This window comes from Notechis scutatus, chromosome 3 (genome assembly GCF_049901735.1).
Source record: "Notechis scutatus isolate UNSWTSFEM ecotype Mainland chromosome 3, rNotScu1.2, whole genome shotgun sequence".
Classification (NCBI taxonomy): Eukaryota; Metazoa; Chordata; class Lepidosauria; order Squamata; family Elapidae; genus Notechis; species Notechis scutatus.
In genome coordinates, this window is record NC_142011.1 from 27753157 (window position 1) to 27778745 (window position 25589).

The 25589-nt window shown below is 38.3% G+C and overlaps 1 long non-coding RNA gene across 1 annotated transcript in view; it reads left to right on the forward strand.

Moving 5' to 3' along the window:
- Window positions 1-25589, forward strand: part of LOC148131122 (uncharacterized) — a 114353-nt gene that overhangs the window by 69711 nt on the left and 19053 nt on the right. The window lies entirely within an intron of this gene.

A 25589-nucleotide genomic window follows, 5' to 3' on the forward strand; every position in this document is an offset into this window, starting at 1 on the left:
TGCGCATAAGGATTACATCCAGTAATGAGTTATTAGTAGAGCCAAAATAACACCTAAAGTCTTAGATGCCAGTAGTCTTAGAACAGAGACCTCTGCATTATTCATTCAGCTATATTTTGGACAACAGGATTAAGCATATGATAGATTAATATGAGTTTAAATATGTTTCCTAACTGCCAAGGAGAATCATTTGCAATTAGGATAATCATTCCTCCCTGCAGCATAGGCAAGCTCTACTTCTCTGGAGCATTGGGAGGCTGCCATCCAGTAGTCTTGTCCTGGGTGGCTAGTTCCATTTTACAGAAAGCATTGCTTCAGCAAAGATAGCACTTTTTTAACAAAAACATTCAGATTCACCAGAGCCTCCATTCTTCATTGGCTGAGTCTATTATGGTGATATGAGATAACATCTAGTCTTGATATCTGGTTGAATCTTGGTGAAATGGGAAGGGTGCTTTTTCCCAGCTAACCCAGGTCAGCTTGATCACAGTCTTTTGTTAATTCTTAAGGGTGATGATAGTTTGGATCAGGGGTGGTGGTGGTTGATGTCTCTTTATGAGGAGATGATTTCAACAGCCCAGACAGAGGTCTGGGATTTGATATCATCAATATGCTGGTTCTGTTGTAGGGCCAGCCTTCCATTTTACAATGGCCTTTTTGTTGGAGGTTTACTTTGCTATGACATTGTTCATCTTCTAGAAGAAGATGAAGACAGAACTGTTCCAGAGTGTGTTTGGGACAGGACATCTAATAGGTTATTGGGTTTTTTAGGTCCTGTTTGGATTTTATTTTGTGTTATTAAATTTTTTGTGTGTTCTATTTTGCTGGAAGCCATCATGAGTGTTTTGATTGTGGCAGAGTAGATATAGATGATAGATAGATAGATAGATAGATAGATAGATAGATAGATAGATAATAGTTAGCTAGACATGAAGACAGATAGACCTGAAATGCAGGATTTGAATTGAATTTTGAATTTTACATTTTATTGTCATTGCATTCCACGAATACAATGAAATTTGAAAGCTACTCCAGCACAGTGCCCCAAACACAACATCTCAATCACACTGCAAGTATTTAAAAATTAAAATAATTAAAATAATAATAATAATAATTAAAAACCTAGTCTAAAACCTATCTAAAACATTTAGTAAGTTAAATAGTTAAAAATGCCACTATATACATAGGACTAGATCACAAATGTGAATGGTCCAATGACATTACATGCATGGCAGTGGTAGGATTCAAATTTTTTTTACTACCGGTTCTGTGGGCGTGGCTTGGTGGGCGTGGTAGGGGAAGGATACTGCAAAATCATCAGTCAGAGGTGGTATTTGCCGGTTCTCTGAACTACTGAAAATTTCCTCTACTGGTTCTCCAGAACTGGTCAGAATCTGCTGAATACCACCTCTGATGCATGCATGGAAATATATAGCATTATGTTAAATTAATTGGCATTGGTACAACTGCAACGTTATGCACTGTTACCTGGGATAAAACCTATTGAACTAAGTGATGCAATGGAGACAGCAGCAAACAGCAGACCAGAGGTGGTATTCAGCAGGTTCTGACCAGTTCTGGAGAACCGGTAGCAGAAATTTTGAGTAATTCGGAGAACTGGCAAATACCACCTCTGACTGGAGATTTTTCCTTCCCCTGCCATGCCCACAGAACCGGTAGTAAAAAAATTTGAATTCCACCACTGCAGCAGGCAAGTCACTGACCTTGTGAGGATTCAGAAGGTAGGTGGGCCTGGGCTTGGCTCATACTTGGTTGGGAAACCATAGAGAATTCTAGAGGAATAGTAGCAGCAGCAGTACCAACAACAACAAACAAAAACAATGCAATTCATTTTCATTCTATTATTAAGAAAACTGTATGGGTGTGTCCATATACTTACCGGGAACTGCACTTGATTGAGAGGTTCATCTTTACTTGAACTGTTTGGGTACAATAAGTGAATCTTTATTTAAAAAAAAAAAAAGATCTAGCAACTTTGAGGATTTTTTTTCCATATAAAAGGTCAATCTGTCTTTCAAAGAAAAAGGTACAATCTTCATCAAAGAAAGAAATACCCATTAATTATTAATGTTTTTCTTTCTATTCTGATTTCTTCCTGCTCAAATAAAAGCCCTTATGATTCATTCTGATGCGTGTGGACTTTTTGAATCTTAGCTTTATTGAAAAGTGTGCAAGGACAATGTATCCAGTTAAACATATTCATTCATTATTAACTAATAATTTGCAGCATAGAGCAGCAATCCCTTATGGCCAGTTCTTTTAACCTGGCTGAACCAAAATCAACTAATAGCTTGAGGTGAAAAGTAGAAGGATTTTTGAACAATCAAGAAGGAGGAAGAGGTTTTTCTGTTATAAAATATTTGGAAAAATATACTTTGCTCTCCCAAGCAACTGCTCCCTATGTGATCTGGAAAGTACACTCCAGCATGTTCTTGAATAAATTCATGTTAGACAAGTCTATTGACTTAGTGCAGGGGTGGGCAACTATGGCCCTTTTATGAATTATGGACTTCAACTCCCAGAATTCCTGAGCAAGCCATGCTAGCTCAGGAATTTTGGGAGTTGAAGTCCACAAGTCATAAAGGGGCCATAGTTGCCCACCTCTGACTTAGTGGTATCTCCAGGTTGTGTGTAGCACTTCTTCAAGTACAGGAGAACAATCTAGGGAGAAAGGTACAGTATGCTTCTGCCTCTCAGTTGTGAGTGTCCCATAGGGATATGTTTAACGGGTGCCATATGTTATGGGGCCACTGACAATGTTAATACAACTCTTTGAATGTAGGCTGTTGCAATGGCACTCAAGAAAACATTTGTAGCCTCTCCTAGGTAACTTCTTAGGTTCCTTCTAGATTCAAGCATTTAAACAGATTAATACCATTAATACTGAAAGATAAGAGTAGTTGCTGAAGCCTGGCAGAATTTTTTGCCCTAATAAAATGTTGTATCTTTTTAAAAATAATTCTCTATTATTTTCCATAAACAGTCAGAAAGAGAGAAATGGCCCTCTGGCAAACCAGTAGGCTTCCATAAATGATGTCTTGGGAACAGAAATATTATGAAAGATTTCAATTATCTGATGTGCCCAGCTCAGGAAACAAAAAGACTCATCTTTGTAGAGTGCTATAAATGGGGTGAGATATGCATGCATTGATTTATAAATCAATGTTATTGATTTATAACTTTTTGGGATGCCAATCAATTATTTACCCTGGTTGCCTTTTACAGAGTGATGGCTTATTATGCGGTCAGATTTTTGTGGCATTCCATGTTTTTATGACATATTTTATCCCACCCAATCTATAACACACTTAGCGTAAGCTAATAGTTGAGGTGTTTGACTTTGAGGAAAGTGAGCCAGATTTAAATCCTCACTCAGGCAGAAAGGCTATCGGGCAATGTGGGGACAGTCACTCTTTTTTAGTCAAACTACCTTGAAAGAATGTTGTGGGGATAAAATTAGAAGAGGTGGCCATGTATCCCCCTTGAGCTTTAAAAAAAAATGTTAAAGGATAAATGCAGGAGAATGTTCAGTGCCCTTTATTCTCAGATAACTTGGAAAATATCTTGCCCACTTTCTCTCAAAGTATTTTCACTAATTAGATGAATGTCCCCATTCATCAAATCTAGTTATTTAGTATTTCATTTCAGATTACTCCTTGTTCTGAAGTCTGAATATGACAGAAATAAAATCATGGTGTATATAAATGGCAGTCATGTTTGATTTCCTGAGGTTAAGTGATAGTTCTTTGGGCAATTGTCTAATATTCAATATTCTTAAAATTCAAGTTATTTCAAAGCCAGTACATATTTTGGACTTTTGTGAATATGTGCGATGTTTTCAGAATGAGGGTGTTAGGGTAATGTTTTACAAAATGCATATATTGCTTTTCCAGGCTATAATTTGTACTATTCCCAAATTCACAGGAAGTTTTTTGGAGGTGGACACTTTGCGATTGCCATAAATTGCTCACTTGGCTAATTATTTTCATGGTTTCTTCCAATGAAAACCTTACATTTGCAAAAACAGGTATAAGAGCTTAAGGGACAATAAAGTATTTTTGTTGAATATTCATCAGCCATTTCATCTTTTCACATACATGACAAGTACATGCTAGAAACATACCCGGTCAGTTTATATAAGCAGCACTCCTTAATGATACAATCACTCAATTGTTGTCTCCTGTAGTTTAATTAAAATGAATGAGGGGGACATACTGAAGCTGTGCCTGCTAGACAGTATCTTTAGAAATCCAAAAATAGAAATGCTTATTTCGGAGTAATGAGTTACATTACAACCAAAGAAGGGAAGAAATGATGATCTATACTTATTTCAGAAGTACTGTTTCAAATTGGGTAACAAAAGACACAAAGTGACAAGTGCTTTTTAGACACTGAGTTTGTGAAGATTGTTTGCAAGGAAGCAGCTAATGAAAGTTTTTTCTAAAAAAAAAATAGAGGTAAGACTTAGATACAATTTAGAACCTGATTACCTAAACTGATCATGATATTGGTCTTTGTCTTCTTGTTTTCCAACACATTTCAAAGACCCAATAAGCTGATTGTAACAATAAAAAAAATGTATGGTGGTATAAATATGTGTCAGCAGAGCACTTCTGAGCAACATTTTAAAATTGCATGGAATATACACAGATAATAGACATGTGCATCAGGTCTATCATTGGAGAAATCATAAAGTTACATAAGTAATGGTGTCACGTCCCCACGGCATGCTGGAGCCGTGACACCGAGGGTTCCACTGCGTCAGAATGTGCTACCGCATTGGAAAGTACCTGATAGCTAACCAACACGGGGTTCGGATTGCCGATAATGATTGCCGATGAGCCCTGATGACATCAGACGCTGAACTATCACAAGTTGTGGGTGGCTATCAGCAGAGCGATGAACATGCTGAACGTTAAATTAATGACTGCAGGGGGTGGATATTCACTAGGTGGGCACAAGGGCGATGGTGGGATATGGGGAATATAATGTTGCGAGGGTACGGTAAAGGAGGGTGGACACTTAAAAGGCAAATGTACAATATCTGGGGTGTCACATAGTAACCAGATATTAAGCGGTAGCGTTCACCGGATGGTGGATAAACTCATTATGTTATTAACTTGTGTATAAATACAGCTCTGGCTGCGATGTGCGCCAGAGCTGACTTTAATTTCATCTTGATACCCGAGTCTGGAGCAGTATATGGATGAATAAAGACTCATTTTGTAGTTATCGTGAGAGCTTTGTTTCCCTTTCTTCCAGGAATTCCACTGAACAGCTGAGTATCTTTAGAAATCCAAAAATAGAAATGCTTATTTCAGAGTAATGAGTTACATTACAACCAAAGAAGAGAAGAAATGATGATCTATACTTATTTCAGAAGTATTGTTTCAAATTGGGTAACAAAAGACACAAAGTGACAAAGTGCTTTTTTAGACACTGAGTTTGTGAAGATTGTTTGCAAGGAAGCAACTAATGAAAGTTTTTTCTAAAAAAAAAAAAATAGAGGTAAGACTTAGATACAATTTAGAACCTGATTACCTAAACTGATCATTATATTGGTCTTTGTGTTCTTGTTTTCCAATGCATTTCAAAGACCCAATAAGCTGATTGTAACAATAAAAAAATGTATGGTGGTATAAATATGTGTCAGCAGAGCACTTCTGAGCAACATTTTTAAATTGCATGGAGTATACACAGATAATAGACATGTGCATCAGGTCTATCATTGGGGAAATCATAAAGTTACATAAGTAATGCCTTGCAAATGGGATTATATGCAGACATTTTCTGGGTTTTAAAATCGCCATTCACATTTGAAGTAGTTTAATTTTGTATTCTATGATATACTATATTCATACTGTAATTGATAATGGAAGAATATGTACTGTAAGATGACATAATTAAAATATGACAATAACAGCATCTTATGAATTAATTGGATAAATTATCATTTTTATATTAAAAATCTAAATTTTGGGGTCAAATGCTTTCACAGGATGTTAAATACAACTGAAACAAGAAGTTTTGCTTTTGTGACAGATGGATAAATAGTTGGGTGAAAAAGTCATGGAACTGTGTGTGTGTATTTATAATAACCACTGATTATAGTATGCACAAAGATGGAAAGTTATAGCAATATCTACAATAGAGGAATAGTTCTAGAAGATGATAGAAGTTGGTGAGGTAGCCAAATCAATCTGTTTAATTAGAGAAAAGATAATATCTGCATTTATTGTGGACTGGAAACCTCTTATGGACTTTTCACATAAAAACAAAAAAAATGAACATGATATATGGTTCTGACAGTTAAATAGGATAGATTATAGAAAGAAGAGAATCATGATGTGATTTTAGAAAAAGAAATAAATCTATAACTGTACTTACAACTTTTGTAAAGAATATATATGTGTGAGTGTGTGTGTGTGTGTGTGTGGTGTATGTGTATGTGTGTGTGTGTATATTTTTTCTATTTTTCTTTTACCTTTCTTTTTTTTTCTATTTTAATTTTATTTTTCATTTTTTCTCTTTCCCCCCATGTTCCTCAATTTCAATTTGTATTAATTTTAACTTTTATTTTTAAACTTCCAATAAAACTATATTAAAGTATTAGATTAAAATAAGGTAAAAATTTAGAAGACTTCTGTTGTATTAGTCTAAAGGTCTATCTACTCCAGTTTATTGTTCTAATAACTGCAAAGCTAATCAGAATTCAACATATACTGTAAATATAATGGGAACCTTCCACACTTGGTTCCTAATTCTACTTCAGTTAAATTGTCTTCATGCCATTTTATGTAAATTTACAAACCCTGAAATGAAAAATCTATTTGGATTAGGATGCACAATTTTCCACATCTATACTTTTGAGATTATTTTTCCTAAAATATGTATATTTGCAAATAGTTCTCCTAGTATAGTGAAATTTTATATATTGTGTTTACACTTATGTACATTATATACATTTTTCTACAAGATCAATATTTTGAGTGTTCTTTGTTCACAAAAATGTAGCACCAAACGCAGGATAGTATGAATAGAAAGATTGAATTATAATTTGCATATAGATTTAGGAATTGTGTAATGTAGCTATTTAATTTAGTTCATTTACATTTCACTTTCCTGCTAAATAATGGTGTTCAAGTAGCTAATAATAATAACCATTTAATGAATGCACTACCATATTAATAGTCAACAGACTATAAATTCCAGTGTAAATAATAAAAGCAACCAGCACCTCCTTCCAATTCTACAAAAACATTTTTTTCTACAGAGTGAAAGGTAAAGAAAAGATAGAATGATTGTTCTTGGTCAGCCATTTTAAGACTAAGGAGCCACGATTAATTTTTGTAAATTTATAAGTTGATATTCTATATTGAACAGCAGCAACACAATTTATTTTTATTAATTTATTCCTCAAACCTAGCTGCCATTTTATGCATTGACAGAATTTTCTGGACATCCTTTATATATATTCTATTTGAAATAGTATATAAGGTATATAAGGTACCTTTATTAAGAAGGGTGATTAAAAGAAAACTTCTATTATATTTAAGCCCCCCTCCCCCCCTCTCCCTCTCTCCCTCCCTCCCTCCCTCCCCCCTCTCTCTCTTACACACACACACACACACACACACACAAACACACACACGAAAAGCAAAAACCATCCAGTATAGTAAAATGACTAGAGTCATTTTTTTTCCTTTGAGGAATATCTTTTGGATAATGGCAATGAGATTGAAAAAAGATGTAACAAGGTACAGATAGACAAGGTACCTATTTTTCAAATGATGAATGGTATGAAGGAAAATGAATAGATCATCTCTGGTGTTGTTGTTGTTGTTTTGCTGTTCATTTGCCTGGGGAAATATTTTGGATAGGTAAAGGGATTTTTTCCTGGATTTCTAGATGCTGATCTTATGGGTTATATTAGATCCAAAGGTCAGAAATTCTTATCACCAGCAATACAGAATACCTAGATAAAACCTCATATTTGTGCTTCCACAAATAAAATGGAATACTCACAAGAGGGCAAGACATTTATTTTTCTGCTTAGATTATCTGGAAATAGTTGGATAGTTGCTGTAGGATGTAGAATGCTAGACAAGGTGAAATTCTCTTGATCTGCTCCACCAGAACATTACTTCAGACCATGCCTCCTACTCCTTTCTCTCCTACTGATCTACTCCCCTGCTGGCAGGCCTGATAGCACAATCATACAGCAAGATACTAATGCTTGGAAGTCAATGAAATGATCTAGTAGCACAGGAGAACAATTTCCAACAATAAGAACAACTGACAGAAGAACTAGTTATTAAGGAAGATGGTGAACTCACTTTTGATAGATGTGTACAAGTAGATGTTGGACAATTGGGGATATTTATATTTGGATTCTTGCACTGAGTAGATAGTTAAGTTTGGTGGCCCAAGTAGACCCTGCCAGATCTGTGGATTGATTGATTGATTACATGCCATCAAGTTGTTGACTCTTGATTTTTTGACATAGATTTTTTTTCCCCATGATGATCTTCAGATCTGCAGAATAGGGCAATTCTCCAATATTTTGGTTATACGAAATGAAAAAAAATCATGGTTTAGGGATTTCAAGCCACTTTCCTTGCAACCTTGTAATGTTTGCTTTCTCTGGAGTGAGTCATTGGTAACTCCTTTTATTAGAAGTGACAAGCACAATGCATAGCTTCGGACAGCGAAAGCATTCAGGTGAAATCTCATCTGTACCTACAATAGAGGGCAGAATATTGTGCTAGAATATTGAACTGATTTTGGAATAGATGCAAATGCTTCTCCACCCCACTCCTTATAAAATACTGACTCTGGTGAACCCAGCAGTCTATCCTGAGCTTTCAGCAAATTACAGGTGTTTAAACAGTCCATGCTAAAAGGCAAGTTAAGAGATAATTGGCATTTCTAGCCCTCCAGGTTCTTTTGTGTGATAGACACTCCTCCTTAAACTTGTCTGCAAAGCCTGTTGGCTGACATTATAATTTGTAGGACTGGGTCAACCCTGAAACCTGTTGGGCAGGTTTGTAACAGAGCTAGTCGGAGATAATAAACTTGGATGACTAGTAGGCTGAGATTTGTTCACAGCCTGCAGAAAAAATAGAGAATTCATCACTTTTTGGTGCTGGTTTTGGAAACCTTATCAGTATCTGACTTATATTATTAAATTACAAGAGTCAAAAAATACTTAGAACATTTTTGATAGAGGTTGGTAGATGCACTTGGATTTTCAGAGCATACCAGAAGAAGTAGGCTATATTCACAATGACTGCTAGGTTACAGATGGCAAACACAATACATCTAGAGATGTGAGCTATTAGAGGAACACTGGAAGTTATTCTGTTCAAACCTGGATAAGAGCCCACAGTTGGGATTACCTTGCGATTATTTTGTGATGATGAGGATGATGAAATGTCAATATTTCTCCACCTTTATTGCATCATCTGATCACTATCCAGCAGTCCTCACTGAGGAAGAATTGGCAACAGGAACATCTGCAGGGCCACTGGGAGGAATATTCTAGCTATTTAATATTTTGATTCTTCTTACAGCAGGGTTACAAAACTCAGAGATATCATTGCAGACTTTGACATCAATTACCCAAGTGTCTTAGAAGCCCCATGATGCTTAATGATATTATGAATGGTAGCAGGGGAAATTCAGTAACTAAGATTAGGATTAGCATATACAATCAATGGATTATGTATCACAAAATTCCTCCCATAACCTGCGATGAGAACAGCGTTTGAAGAAATGGCCTCCTTTCTACTTAGTAGCTGTGAAAAAGGAAACAAATGTAGAGTAGGTATAATTACAAGCAGACTTCTTTTGATGTATATGATAGAGCCTGGCTACATATCCTGGATGAATCGTCTCTTTCGAAGGATTTGCACAGTGCTTCTGCTAACTTGTTAGGGCAAGAGCAAATGAGTTTGTATGTAATCCCATATCCAGTTTCACACTTATTTGCTCTGTTTATTTATACAATTAAACTCTCATGTTTAATGCACATAAAGAGCATAAAATATATTATATTCAGAATGGATCTGCATACATTTATATTATTTTATTAGGTCTCCTAAGAGAGAGATTTATCTAAAGGACAGCCTAAAAATTATTCCCATGCCTGAAGCATGGGAAAAAGAAATTTTTTGCCAGGCCATACTTTTTACTCTAAGTGTTTCAATGGAAAAATCTGCACCAAATGAACTTTCTCCTGCCCACTCAGATGCTTTAAAAAGTCTATGCATTAGTTAATGTTTGAAGGCATTCTTAGCAGGTAAATAAAATAAGAAGAGGCTGATGTGATGTTTGCAATGATAATAGTACTTTGTATGCACATAACACATAATAATATTCAGAATACATAACCCACATTATTTCAGTAATATTTTCCTTTACCTAGTTGATTTATTCTTAATTTAAAATGTCTGCATGGGAAGGAGTGAAGGACAAAGAGACTGAAGAGTAATAGGTTGCTTAAAATTATCTAGTGTATGCATACAAGACATGAGATTTGTCCTGGGGCATTTCTGATCTACATAGGCAGCAAAAGAAGTTGGCAGGACATGGATATTGACTCACTAGTGCCTTAAAGCATCCTCAGTTCATCATGCAGCTATTGCTGAAATGATACAGAGATTGTGTTATTTTGGCACAATGATATTTTAGAGATTCTAAAAGATACTGAAATAAGTTTGTGAACATAGGCTAGACTTAGACCTCAGAGAGTTATGGGCAACTTAAGGAGACATTTTTCAATAGGGTCAAGGATTGTGCCAGAATTTACTCTTGGACAGGTGTTTGTTTGGATGGAGCAGGTGTACCATTTGTCAGAAGTTTAAGATCCCTGCTCTTGCAAGTGTCCAGTCCAGGACGCCTATGAGATGGTTGCAGGGGTGAGATTCTACCAGCTTGGACTGGTTGAAGTGAACCCCTTGCTCCAAAGATTAGCTGGCAGTGAACTGGTTTGCTGCGACGAGCATATGGGCCCACCCACTCACCCCTGCTCTTTCCTATGCTTTATTTCCTTTTTTAAGAGCTCAGCTGATTCGTGCGGCAGAATGGTTTACCGCACCTCAGCTATTTTATTCACAGGGACTGCAGTAGAAGGTAAGTATTAGAGCTTTTTTTTTAAATGTGGAGCGTGTGAACTAGTTGTTATACTGGTGGAATCCCATCCCTGGATAGTTGCCATGGCTGAAGGAAGATCTAGACCAGGGTGTCCATTTGGCAACTTTAAGACTTGTGGACTTCAACTCCCAGAATTCTGGGAGTTGAAGTCCACAAGTCTTAAAGTTGCCAAGGTTGGACACCCCTGATCTAGACTATGGTGTTGAAGGGATCCTAGTTATGGTTCTTGAGAGATAAATGCTAGGTTACTGTCCAAACCAGGTAGAGGGAGGGCTTGGAACATAGCTGTGTGTTGTATATTGGGCTGAAGTGGAAATTGAACTTTAATTACTTGGGGTGGATGGTGCCCAGTCCTACTGCAAGGAAATCACTTGGTGGTTTTTCTTTCTTTTTTGTTTTTTTAAAGTCATGGAGTAGAAAATCATCCAGATCTGTCTGCCATTTGTGGGTTTGAACAATGCAACATTTGAGAACCTTTGGACTGGGCTACTTAGGCATCAAACAATTTCAGCATTCCTGTCAGTGGAGAGAGAGGAAATCTAGATTAGAAGCCAATGATGTCAGCAGAGGGGGGTCGAAAGAGGCAAGATGACAGCTGTGGCACCCTTAACAAAGGGATGAGGCTTTGATCACAGAGCCATAGGCACCTTGCCTGTTTTGACACACATTCACAAAGAGATGGATGCTGTTGCAAAAAATACCTAATAAACACAAAGACTGCACAGCCAGGAAGGTACTAGTTATGCTGATGAGAGATTTTAATTCATTTCTTTATTACATGAAGTATTATGCAGAAACAGCAGTCCACCTCTGTTAAGTAGGTCCTGCTAGTGCAGTTATAGCATCTAAACAAGCAGTGAGGGAAGGAAAGGATAGAAGGAGAGAGAAACATCTGTCAAGGGATGTGAAAGATGTTCGTTATTTAATTTCTACCAGCCAGAATGGAATACATTATGCACTTCCTATGAGATGAGTTCTGTTGCCTTAAATTTCAGCCTCAGTCACTGGCTCCTATTCTTAACTCGGTGTGTCTTTGCAAGGAAAGAAGTATAGGTAGTCCTCGACTTACAACAGTTTATTTAGTGAAAGTTCGAAGTTACAACAGAACTGAAAAAAGTGACTTATGATCAGAGATGGCATTCAGCAGGTTCTGACCAGTTCTGGAGAAACGGTAGAGGAAATTTTGAGTAGTTCGGAGAACCGGCAAATACCATCTCTGACTGGCTTCACCCCCATCTGTTCTCTGCCTCCTGAGTTCCAGCTGATCGGTTGGATCTTCTTTTGTTTCTCTGCACAGGAGAAAGGAGCTGGAAAGCAGGTTAGTTGGGTGGGGAGGAAATGGGGATTTTACAATATATCCTTCCCCTGCCATACCTATCAAGGCACGCCCACCAAGCCACACCAAAGAACCGGCAGTAAAAAAAAATTGAATCCCACCACTGCTTATGACAGTTTTTTACATTTATGATCATTGCAACATCCCCAAGGTGATGTGATCAAAATTCAGACATTTGGCAACTGAATCATATTTATGATGGTTACAGTATCCCAGGATCATGTGATCAGCTTTTGCGACCTTCTGACAAGCAAAGCGAATGGGGAAGTCCGATTCACTTAACAACTGTGTTACTAGCTGAACTATTGCAGTGAGTCACTTAACACCTATGCCAAGAAAAGACGTAAAATGGATCAAAAATCATTTAATACCTTTTTTGCTTAACAACAGAAATTTGGGGCTCAATTGTGGTCATAAGTTGAGGCCTACCTGTAATATCAGATCCTGATCCACCTGCATTTAAAAGACAAAGGCCACTCTTTTGAAGACATTTTGGACAGAGAGGACCGCTGGTTTGAAAGAGGGATTAAAGAGGCCATCAATTTCAAAACTGAACAGCCCTCTCTCAACGGGGGATGACATTATCTCTCTCCAATCTACAACACAATCCTTTCAGCAATTCCAAGAAGGCTCCACACCCATTTTCACCACTCAGGTGACCCTGAAGACACAGATGAACCTCCAGGTGGCCTCAATGACTCTCTAAAAGAATGCAAATGACCAGCTGTCTGCAAGGAACGTAAATCCTTCTATTTCCCACCATCCAGTCAGAGCTGAAGAAGCTTCTTGGATGACAAGTGAAATGTCTTCAACGAAAAACAAGAAAGCCCAGTTGTCTCTTGAAAAAACAACAACACCTTTGGGATACTCCTCTTCATACTTGTATGCACAGAACCCTCTGATTCTTTAATGACAAATTCTACCAATCCCATAGTAGCAGAAACTTTTAGAGTATAGACAAGTCTTATTAAATAAATGAATCAAACAGAATTCTTAGCCAGTTCTTGTACTTGTGCGCCTTAACTTTGTGTCCCGAATATACGAAAGGGCATGATATAAACTAGGGGTGTCAAACTCAAGGCCTGGGGGCTGGATTCAGCTTGCGGAGTGCTTAGATGTTGCCTGCGGGGCTGCCTTGGAAACAGCAAAGGACCGGCTCACGGTGCCTCTGCCAGTGAAAACAAAGTTCAGGAGGGCCACAGGCAGCTCTCCTGAGCTTCGTTTTCACTGGCAGAGGGTTGCAGGACGCTGTCACAGCCAAAAACAGAGCTTGGGAGCCCATTTTCGCTGGCAGAGTGCTCAGCCACCACAGGTGCCCTGACACAAGTGATGTCGAACTGGCCACACCCATCCTTCCCATGCCCACCCTGGCCCCCTGAGGTCAAACACAACCCTGGTGCGGCTCTCAATGAAATTGAGTTTGACACCCCTGACATAAACTAAATGAGGAAACGTTCCATTATTAATTTTTAAAAAAATAAAAATTAAGAAAATTCAGTGGTGATTGGCTCTGAGGGACTCTAACTTAAAGAGAAATAATAATTTAAAAAAAACTATGATTGACTTCTGGGCCCCTTTGAGTGCCTCTGCCCATACTTGATGGAACACGAGAGCCAAAAGTGATTCCCAGAATGAGCAGAAGTTCCAAATGAAGCCAAATGGCTGCAGGCAAATTTGTGCTGCCGAAAGCGAACTGACTCATGGGTTGCCTCGTAGGGCTTAAGGAAACAACAACAACAAGGATTGGGCAAAAGAAAAGGAAAGAATCTGCTACACTCCCTAAGTCAGGTTTTGTACACTATTGAAGATGATTCACTGTCTGGTTTTCACTTTGTGAAATTCTACTGGCAGACAGGGTGTCTCTTCACAGTTGTAGAGCTTTCAGGATAGACTACCCTTCTTGGTTCACACACCCCTCCCCCACGGTCATGAAACTTGCAATATTCTGTAACAAAGTTTTCATGCCCCTCTGTAAAAATAACTAGAAGAGGAATGAGAAGGAGAATGATCAATGGGTTGTTATGTGGCTTTCCACAACTCTCCTTTGCTCATCCCATCTGTGCCTTTATTGACATTTCTTCTGGCAGAAACGAAGCTCAGGTATATTCCTTCATTAGCCCTGATTCAGTGATGCACTGTTGCATACCATGGGCTGGTGATGATGTTACAGAAGTAGTAACTGAAAAAAGGTTTAGCTGAAAATCAAGGTGTAACCTCTTCCTCTGATGGATAAATTAAGTATTTGTGCCTGGCATCAGCACATGGCAACCTTGGGGTAGCTACCAATGGTCTGATTATCTGAAGTTTCTCTGCTCTCCGTTTTATGGCACTTGACTGAATGTTGAGCAGTTCCCATTGTAATACAGTTACATCATTCCAGAGTATTGTCCTGGGAGCAGTTATAGCCACTGAGCATCATCAAAGAGCAGTTATCTCCTGCATTGGTAACCCTACCTAGTCACACTGTTATGTCTGGTAGAAATAAATTACAAGAGTGTTGGCTGCCAATGAAAACAGGAGAGTTGAAGTGGAAAGAATTATACCAAGGATGTTATCAAACTTGGGAGAACATATATTCTCCTTTATATTGCTGAGCTGTAACTCCTAGTATTTGTCTCCATTACTAAATGGAGTTGATGGAAATCGAGTCCTTATTTCTGCCTTATGGGTACTTCTCCAGACTATTATGTCACATTGCACTTCTCCCCGCAATAATATATAATCTGTCAAGTGTCGTCTAAATAAATATTTCACAGTGGCAATATTTCTCAGGCTCAAATATGAGACAGAATAAATACTTTATTTGTAGTGTCTATAAAGACAGGTAAAGAAATTTAATACTGGTGTTTCCTTGAGAAAAACCCTCATTTCTTTCATTATCATCCAGTTGTTAAGGGAACAAGATTAGTCACAAGGTACCTGTGAGTAATAATACACCAGAGAGAGAGAGAGAGAGAGAGAGAGAGAGAGAGAGAGAGAGAGAGAGAGAGAGAGAGAGAAATCCTCACTTTACAACTGATTGTTTAGTGACTATTCAAAGTTATGATGGATATCCCCTAAAGTACTCTGGTGGTTGGACCACCCCGCAGTCACATGACCATAATTTTCAGCCTTTTTTTTGCCAGTTTCCAGCATTTACTTCCAGTTTCTGGCAAAAGAACATCCATTAGTTAAAATGGATTTGTTGAAACAACTGCAGCATTTACTTAATAACCACTACAAAAAAGGCTATAGAATCATGCCTGATCACACGATAACCTGCTTCATTATTTTCATGATTTACAATCACAGTTCTGGGTTCAATTACTGTCATAAATTGAGGCCTAACTGTACCAGTGAAATAATAATTAAATAACTGCTGCAGAGCAGTTGCTGCCTCTAGTAGTATGCTAATTTAACTTAGAGCAACCACAGAAAGATTCAGCTAGGATGGTAGATAGCACCCTGAAAGATGTGCTCCTCTTTTCATAAATGGCTATTTTCTGACTGATCAGGTATGCCATGATCTCTGCATTCCAATTATGCCCCAGATTTAAAGATTGCTTTTGTTCTGGGACTTAAGACCTGTGGTGGTGCAGTGTATAGCAGCGGTTGCCAACCAGTGGGCCATGGCGGCTACCAACCAGTGAGCCACTGGTGGGCCGTGAAAATTTTTTTGGTGGGCCGCAGAGTAATCTCACCCCCAGAGCACCCCCACAAAGCAATTAATCCAGGCTGTGCAGAAACACAAGGCTGGGCCACCCACATGGCCCGTGGGAATCCTCCCCGCCCACTCACTCCTTACCCGGTAAACTTGCCTGCTAAATTGCTATTTTTTCCTTTTTTTGACCATCATCTGTTCTGTGCCAGGAGATGTAGATTAGCTAGGAAGCAGGACATGGTTGGATTTCTTGCTTTCTAGCTAGTCTTTAGATCTTCAGCTTAGCACAGCTGAACCTCCCTTAGGACTGAAGGTTTGCTTGCAAGCAAATTCAGTGCAGACTCACGGCAAGCAAATTTGAGAGACTGAGCTAGCCGATGGCAGATAGACAGATCACTGAATGATTCTGTGAGCAACTCAATCTGCCTGCTTTGCCTGATTTTGGGTAAAAGTTGCTCTTTTTTCTAAAAAAAAAAATCAATATTTACATGCATGGTGTGTTGTGAGTTAATTTGTGAGTTTGCTTGCAAGCAAATTTTATGTGACAGACTGAGCTAGCCAATGGCAGATAGATAGGTCTCTGAATGAATCTGTGATTCTGTGAGCAACTCAATCTGCCTGCTTTGCCTGATTTTGGATAAAAGTTGCTCTTTTTATAAAAAAATTCAATATTTATATAAATATTTATAATATTTACATACAAGCCATGCCCAGCCAGTCACATGACCACCAAGCCACACCCACAAATTAGGCCTCGCCCACAGAACCGGTTAGTGGTCTCTGGGGTCTAAAATTATGAGTTTCGTGGTTCCTGAGGTCCAAAAGTTTGGCGACCCCTGGTGTATAGAATGCAGTATTGCAGGCTAGTTTGGTTCTCACTGGATCAAGGTTGCTCAGCCTTCCAACCTCCCGAAGTCATTAAAATGAGGACCCAGATTGTTGGGATCAATATGCTGACTCTGTAAACCATAGGTGTCAAACTCACCACATCACATTGTCATCACGTGATGTTTCGCTATGTTTTTCCCCTCCACAGAGCTCAGATGGGCGTGGCCTGCATGTGATGCATCCGACCAGTGGTGGGATAATTTTTTTTTACCACTGGTTCTGTGGGCGTGGCTTGGTGGGCATGGCAGGAGGAGGCTACTGTAAAATCTCCAGTCAGAGATGGTATCTGCCGGTTCTCCGAACTACTCAAAATTTCCACTACCAGTTCTCCAGAACTGGTCAGCGCCTGCTGAATACCACCTCTGTATCTGACCCACAGGTTGCCAGTTTGCCCCCCCCCACACTTTGAGAGGGCTATAAAGGTCTGTGAAGCAGTATATAAGTCTGATTGCTATTGCTATTGCTTACCTTTTTCCTGAAGTTGAAAACTTTTCCAAACATTTTCTCAAGGAAGCAGGAAAGTTACATTATCATCCATATACTGTACAAATGTTCAGGGAGACAATAGGTGCAAGTGGTCACTGTGGCATGAGCATGAGGCAAGGTAGTTTGGGCAAAGCAGAAAGTGGGTGTGTCTCTCCCTTAAAATTTCCTAAAACTCATCTAATAGGTTAGGATGGACAGCAACCATCAGGGATAAACAGTCCTTAAATATTTTATTTATTTATATTTATTACTTTATTCATTACATTTCTATACAACATTTGTCATGGAAAGTATTTCTGGACAGCATACAACAATAAAAAAATCATATTATACATATGCCTATTGTTTCTGATAAGCAATATATACTTTTATTGATCAATTTACTCCCATATTATTTTTCTTTAATATATGGTATCTCCCCCTCCCTTTTTTTTTTTGCTATTATAAGTGTGAATCTCTTCTAGGTGTGATAGGACAGTGTAGCTGACATGCAGTTTCCCATTCCTGGACAAAGATAACTATTGTGTAGTGTCATTATGTGGCATCAGCTATTCAACCAAAATTTGATAAGGTATGAAATGAACACTGTGTTGATACAGATACAGATAATCAGAGTTGGAAGGGACCTTGTAGGTCATCTAGTCCAACCCCCCGCCCAAGCGGGAGACCCTACACCATTTCTGACAAATGGCAGTCCAATCTCTTCTTGAAAGTCTCAAGTGATAGTGCTCCCACAACTTCCGAGGGCAAGCTGTTCCATTGGTTGATTGTTCTCACTGTCAGAAAGTTTCTCCTTGTTTCCAGGTTAAATCTCTCCTTGTTCCATTTCTATCCATTATTCCTTGTCTGGCCTACAGGCGCTTTAGAAAATAGCTTGACCCCTTCCTCCCTGTGGCAGCCCCTCAAATATTGGAAGACCGCTATCATGTCTCCCCTGGTCCCCTGGTTGAGACTGAGTTATATCTATTAGCAAGTGTGTGTTGCACTTTTGAGGATGGAGAGATGTTAAATGTCCTATATATTACAATCTAATTCTCAGTGCATTCTGACTATGTAGTAATGTCTATTTCAAATATAAGTAATCTCACTGAAATGGAAGACTTTAGTGGTTTGCGTTCCTAGCTGGATGAGTAATTTTTAATCATAACTCCATCCATCTGGAAGACATTTACAGAGCAAACCTAATGTGTCTTTAACTCATCCAATGTTGGAGCACTTAGAAAAGCCCAAGCCTTTGCTGGCTATAGCTCAGCAGGATGGAGGTAGACAAAGTAATGTTTGTACAGTATTTCTAGATCCAGTTCCAGGTTTGGCTTCTACTCCATAAACCCTGGTTTTAAGTCTCCCTGGTTTTAAGTTCATCCCCAGCATCATTTTTTTTTTTTTGGTGGCTTTTTGAAATTGGGATTTCCTGACCTCTGAAACAATCAACTTGGAGAAGGAGGGGGAACCGATGCAAGATTTCCCTTCTCTGAGGTTGAATGTGATTCTGATTCAGGTTGGCAGAAGTTCCTGGGATATTATCTCAGAGAGCCTAAGACTGCACACTTTGGGATCACTTAGTATAAATATTGGCAGACCGATGCTCTGACTCAGTAACCACTATAATTTCAAAGGCACTGATAAGCATATGCAGCTTTTCCATTCCCAGAGTTGCCCATTTTCTCAAAGCAAATGAAATGTGTGAGTTTCAAAAGGAAGCTGTTGAAAGTTAGGTAGGGCTGAATAGCGTATCAAAATGCCAGTTGCCGCCACTTTCAAAACAAAACCTATTATATAAACTATATAAATTCCATATCTAAAAGATTTACTGGAATCTAGAATATCTAAAACAAAAGTTTCTTAACTTTGCCTTTGGATTCTTTTTGTAGCTTTAAAAAGCTACTCATTTTCAACACCCCTGGTCCCTGGCAATAGCAGAATGGTCTGTCTTAGTAGACACAGCCATATTAACTACAATTTTTAACCAAAAAACATGTCTCCATGTCTTGTTTATGAAGACGTTGTTATCTTTTGGGCACCAGAAAATCCATTTTAACCTCGTAAAGTTTATATAAAATGGATGTTTGTTTTCCCCCAAGCAATATAACTATCATTTTACTACTGTTATTATTAAATGTTTATGATTGCTTTAAACCACAATGGGAAACAATATTTACTTTTTATTTATCAACAAGTACATAAAAAAATTCTCTTATAGATATCAGATTTTTAAACCTGATTTTTTTTAATGTCTTGGAGGCCTCTGTCTTAATACTTAAAAAAAAGAAGAACAAATACCAAATCATTCTTGATTTCAACCAGGAAGGCAGACTTTACATTCTTTATGTTAGAAACCACTTGGCAAATTGCTAGTTCAAGTAATACAGCATTTAAGGCTATGTTTATGTTTCTACATGGAGAAGGTTGATCCCACTGCTGGTTACCTTCAGATTGGTCCTAGAGGGCAAGCATGCCTGATTCTAACTATGATTTCAATGCTGCTCTAAGTTGGAAGACAGAGATAACTTTTTCTTTGCTTGTTCTCAATAAGGATTTGAGTAGCCTAAAGATGTGGCCCTTGGAGTTCCCACTTCATTAAAATGAATAATTTATGAATTCACAATTCACTTTTCCTCTTGCACATAAACTAATCTGGCAGTAAAGTTCTTTGAGTTTCTTTGTAACCTGGCATGTAGAGACTTCCCACGCTGTTAGTCAGAGACCACAAAACACCTTTCACTTCCTCTGAAAAGGTTACATATGGAGCCACAGCTGTCATATACTTCATACATTTCTAAAGAAAATGGAGAGCCTTATAGAACCAGCCTATCCAATAAAATGGGGAGAGGGAGGTAAGGGAAGTGCTGCAACAGGGAGGCACTTCGATCCTTTTCTATCTGTACTATTGTTTATTGCAAAGAAGCTTAACTATATCATTATGGCTGGCAGTTGACTGTTCCATCTATAGGATTCAGCCACCTTCTTTCACGAGGTTGCATTTATTTTCCTACCTAATCTTGGAGTCTTTCCCTTAGGGCAGGGCAGGGGTGTCAAACTCAATTTCATTGAGGGCCACATCAAGATTGTGTTTGACCTCAGGACCTCAGGGTGGGTGTGGCCAGGGTGGGTGTGGCCAGTTCAATGTCACTTATCAAGGCTCCATTTTTGGTCACGACAGCCTCCCACAGTCCTTTGCCAGAAAAAATGTAGTTTGGGGAGGCTGTGTGTGGTCCGCCTGGGCTCTGTTTTCACTGGCAGAATGCTGCAGGAAGCCATTGTGGCCAAAAATTGAGCCCAGGCGGGCCACACAGGGCCCTCCCATGCTCTGTTTTCACTGGCAGAGGCACCGCGGGCTGGTTCTTTGCTCTTTCCAGGGTGGCTCTGTGGGCCAGGTCTAAACATTGGATATGGCCCCCAGGCCTTGAGTTGGACTTAGGATCTTTCCTATTTTTAAAAAAGTGCTTCTGCACATTCTGGAGTTTCTCTTAGCTTGCCAATAATCCCCTGTTTTGTATACAGTAGGTATTGCTACTTCTTGGAGCCACACTTGTGAACTTTAGCAATAGAGATTATTATGTGAACCATATTTACCATCAATTCTTCTTCATGTTTTTCACACATGTACTTTGTTTACATCTTGTTTGGATTAAGGGCCCTTTAGTCATCACCATGCAGGAATGAAAATGTCAAGGGAAAAGCATTTAAACTGACACTGTAATTTTGTTCTCCAACGTACTGCTTTCTGGATGTGTAGAATGACATCCCCCAGTGTAGTCAAAAATTCTGGCTGAGGAGTTTGAGTATTTTAGTACTCAACATTCCTGGAGAGCATCAGATTGGGAAAACTGGCTAAGGAATTACTTTTTTGTGTATTTTTAGATTCAACTCTAAAAGCATTTGCAGGTAAGCAGGAGTATATTAATATGGTTCACAGGAAAAGACTATTTTTAGGAAATAGTTTCATTTTGCTTGAAAATGTCTCAATCTGTAAGTAAAAAAAAAGAAATCAAAAGTTAAAAAAAGAAAAAAATGATTTCCCCCCCCCTCAGAATGTTGCCACAACAGAAGTTTGTGAATCAGAACATGCAGGACAGCTAAACACATCTTGCTGAGATTTAAGGCTGGATTGCAAATTAGTCAAAACGATGAAGGCATTGTTTCAGAAAATGGTTCCCACTCCAGCTTGCTAATTAATCAAGGAAAAAAAAAGGCTCATCAAGGAACAGTCCAACAACAAGAAGCCGATTAAGACAAGGTTGTCCTGAAGGTTAAACATGTGCAGTTTTAAAAATTAAATAATGAACAGTACCGAATTTCAACCATCCATTCACGTTTGTATGTAACATAGCAAGTTTGAATGACACTGGCAGAAGTTGGGAGTTACATGTGGCCTGTCAAATATATTGCCCTTCATTATTTCTAGCACGGAAAAATAAAAGTGTGCTGATTGCTCTTATGGGTGGAACTTTAGTTTTAAGCTTCATTGACAGATCTGCCACACACCCCATGAGAACAAAAGGTTCTTCCCATACACCTCTTTAGCATTTAGCACTGTCAGAAGTATCTTTAATTTAAACATATTTTAAGGAGAACTTTGAGTCCTGGTGCAGTAATCGTTAATCTTAACAGGTAAAGAGCGCATTTCATTCTCAGGAAAAACTACCAATCATAGTTTTCCAGTTGAGGTTGTGAAGAAGGCTTTCCAGTCTCCAAAAATATTCCTGGAAATATGCCAAATCTCATTTGTTAAGTGAAAGGCTAAGTAAGGCTCTATTAGATCCAGATGCTGACCCTTGCATCTTCTCATGCACTCTCTTCGAAGTTCCAGGTTCATGTGTCCAATTATTTAAATGAAGGTGATAGAAGGGCAGGATATAGTGCCAGCCTATAATATTCTGCTGCCTGAATACAGCCCAAATCCTCCCTTCCACAGCTAGAAAAAAAATCTGTAAGCCTTAACATAATCAAACATCAAGATTATCTAATTCCAGCTATTCCTTTCTCATCTCCATAGTCTGTTGAAGAAAGACATTTTATCCTACTACATGGTAGGATATAATAATAATAATCTAAATTCTCCCTGAATTTGAAATGCACACTTTTTGATTTTTTTAAAAACATTTCCACAGCCCATTATTGTTTCTTCTCAAGAATCATTACAAGATGTTTGATGGAAAGAGTAGCAAAGATGGAGAAATTTCCCAAACCAAATGAAATGATAGATAGTTGAGCAAGTGATTCTGTTATCTAGAGAAGAAAATATTAAAGAGAGGCATGATTTCTGTCTTCAATTTCTGAACTACTGTCGTGATGGAGCAGAGTTGTTTTGAGTTAAAACAGACTTTAACCACCAAGTGGAACATGTATAGAAGTAGAATTCAGGATTAGAATTACTGGGGTTATTTTGAAGACATATTACATAGCTACTTTAGGGATGATCTTTATCCTGCTTGCTTGTTTCAAATGCTTTAAAGATATTCCAGCCATACAATTCTAAACTGAACCAATGATTTATGCCCTTGTCAACAGCCATTTAGACTACTGTAATGTAGTCCACAGGAGGATGCTTTGAAAGACGTCTTGAAGACAACAGCTGGCTCAGAAGGCAGTGGTCCATGTGCTAATTGATACTGCTGCTAGGAGCACACCAGAGGTTCTGGAGATATGGCAGCAGAATTTTTGAGTAGTTCGGGTAACCGGAGGAAACCTTCCCCCAGGAATAGGAGGGAATGGAGATTTTACATTATCCTTCCTCTGGAGTGGGGTGGGAATGGAGATTTTGCAGTATCCTTCCCCTGCTCTGCCCACCAGGCCATGCCCACCAAGCCACACCCACAGAACCGGTAGTTTTCAAATTTTTTTGAATTTTTTGAATCCCACCACTGGAGCACACTATACCTCCCAACGAGTTCTATAGTGGTTAACAATGGATGCAGTTTAAGTGCTGGTGCTAACCTACAGAGCCCTAAATTGTTTAGAATCAAATTATTTGAAGGTCTACATTCTCCTACTAGAGTAAGCAATACTAATTAATCTGTACAAAACCAATAGTGGTTGATCTGAAAGAAACTAATAGTGGGGAGGAAAGAGGGGAAGGGTTGTGTGTGAGAAAGGTTGCTAGTGCTATTTTCCAGTAGCTGCACCAATTCTCCAAAATGGTATCCCAGTGACACTCAAAGCTCCCAGCCTGATTTCCTTCCAGGAACAGTTCCAGATTAAGTAACATGGAGAACATTTGAGATATGATTCCATGGTGGTTGGGTTATAGTTTCGCTTTGCTAACTATATTTTTAATTGGTTTGTACTCTATCATTTGTGTACCTTCTTTTTATTGTATATTGTTTTATTATACAGTTTATCTTGTGGACCACTGAGATTCCTTCAGGATGGTGGCAGTCTAAAAATGAAATAAGTAAAAACAATAAATGTCATGCAATAATGTTTTTGGGCAATTTGCATTAGTAAAATGAAATAAATACAGCGAGAATATCTGGGTTTTGTAGATGAAAAAGGAATATGGCTTGTAGCATCTTTTAGTTTCTTGCATCCTGTATGGTATTGTTATTGACAATAGGTAAACTATTGTGGATTGAACTGGTTCATCCAGTATAATTTGTTGACTTGTTCTTCTTCCCATAGTTATTCTTCTCGTGCTTTGTCATTATGCATATATTTAATTTGTAAGCCATAGAAGCAAAGATGCAGATGAGAAGGAGGCGAAAGCTGTATTTTTCTCTGCATAGGTAGCATTTTTTAAACAATTCTGAAATGTAAAGTGAATCAGTGGGTGAGTCCCTATATATTAATTTCATCTCAGGAACAAGATTAGGTAATTTGAAAATCAAAATCCAGACATCAAGTCACACAATGAGAATTTTGGAAGCACCACTACTAAAGCTGTCAGTGACCACTTAATTTGATTAAAGAATGAGAAATCCTAGTCATCACATGCCTGAAACATCACACTTTCTGAGAATTCAAAACCCTTTAGCCTAAATCCAGATGTTGAAGGACTGATTGTGGTGAGAAATAAAGAGGAAAACCATTTGTGCAACCCTGTTTTTCCTCATTACCTTTCTGTAAACCCTTCATTTATTCCTTTCTAATCCATCTTCTGAATTTTTCTCTACATTGCTTTCTCCTTATGATGTTTCTCTTTGTCTCTTTCCTTTTCTCTAGCCCTCTAGAGGCTTGGTGGTGCAGTAGTTAGAATGCAGTATTGCAGGCTGACTCTGCCCATAGCCTGGAGTTTGTTTATGATCAGGCTCAAGGTCGACTCAGCCTTCCATCCTTCCAAGGTTAGTAAAATGAGGACCCAGATTATAGGAGGCAATACGCTGACACTGTAAACTGCCCAGAGAGTGCTGTAAAGCACTATGGGGTGGTATATAGAATTCCACCTGCCTGTTAGCATCATTTCATTTTGTTGTTGCTGGTTTGACTGTAGCATATAGGGAAAAAGAACCCTTTCAAACATCTTCCTCCCATGTATGCTTCTATACTAGAAGGTTATCATGCCAGCCTGGCTGGAATAATAATAACAATAATAATAATAATAATAATAATAATAATAATAATAATAATAATAATAATAATAATAATAATAATAATAATAATAATAATAATAATAATAATAATAATAATACGGACTGGTCAACATCAAAAGAGGGATTTTCCAGGGTGTTTTCTGCTATTCATCATCGCTATGACCCCCCTGTCAACAATTTTACAGAAAACTAACCTGGGTTATCAAACTACTAAAAATTCACAGAAAATCTCTCACCTGCTGTACATAGATGATCTGAAGTTATATGGAAAATCAGAAATTGAAATCCAGTCACTGACCAATACAGTTCGAATTTTCAGCATTGACATCATCATGGAGTTTGGCCAGGACAAATGCGCCACAGTGGCACTGAAGAAAGGGAAGATCGTAGAAAGTGATGGAATTGAAATGCCCAATGGACAAACCATCAAGTGCCACCAACCTGAAGCCTACAAATACCTGGGCATACTGCAGCTGGATAATATCAAGCACGGACAAGTGAAAAATGTGATCAGCAAAGAATACGTACAAAGGGT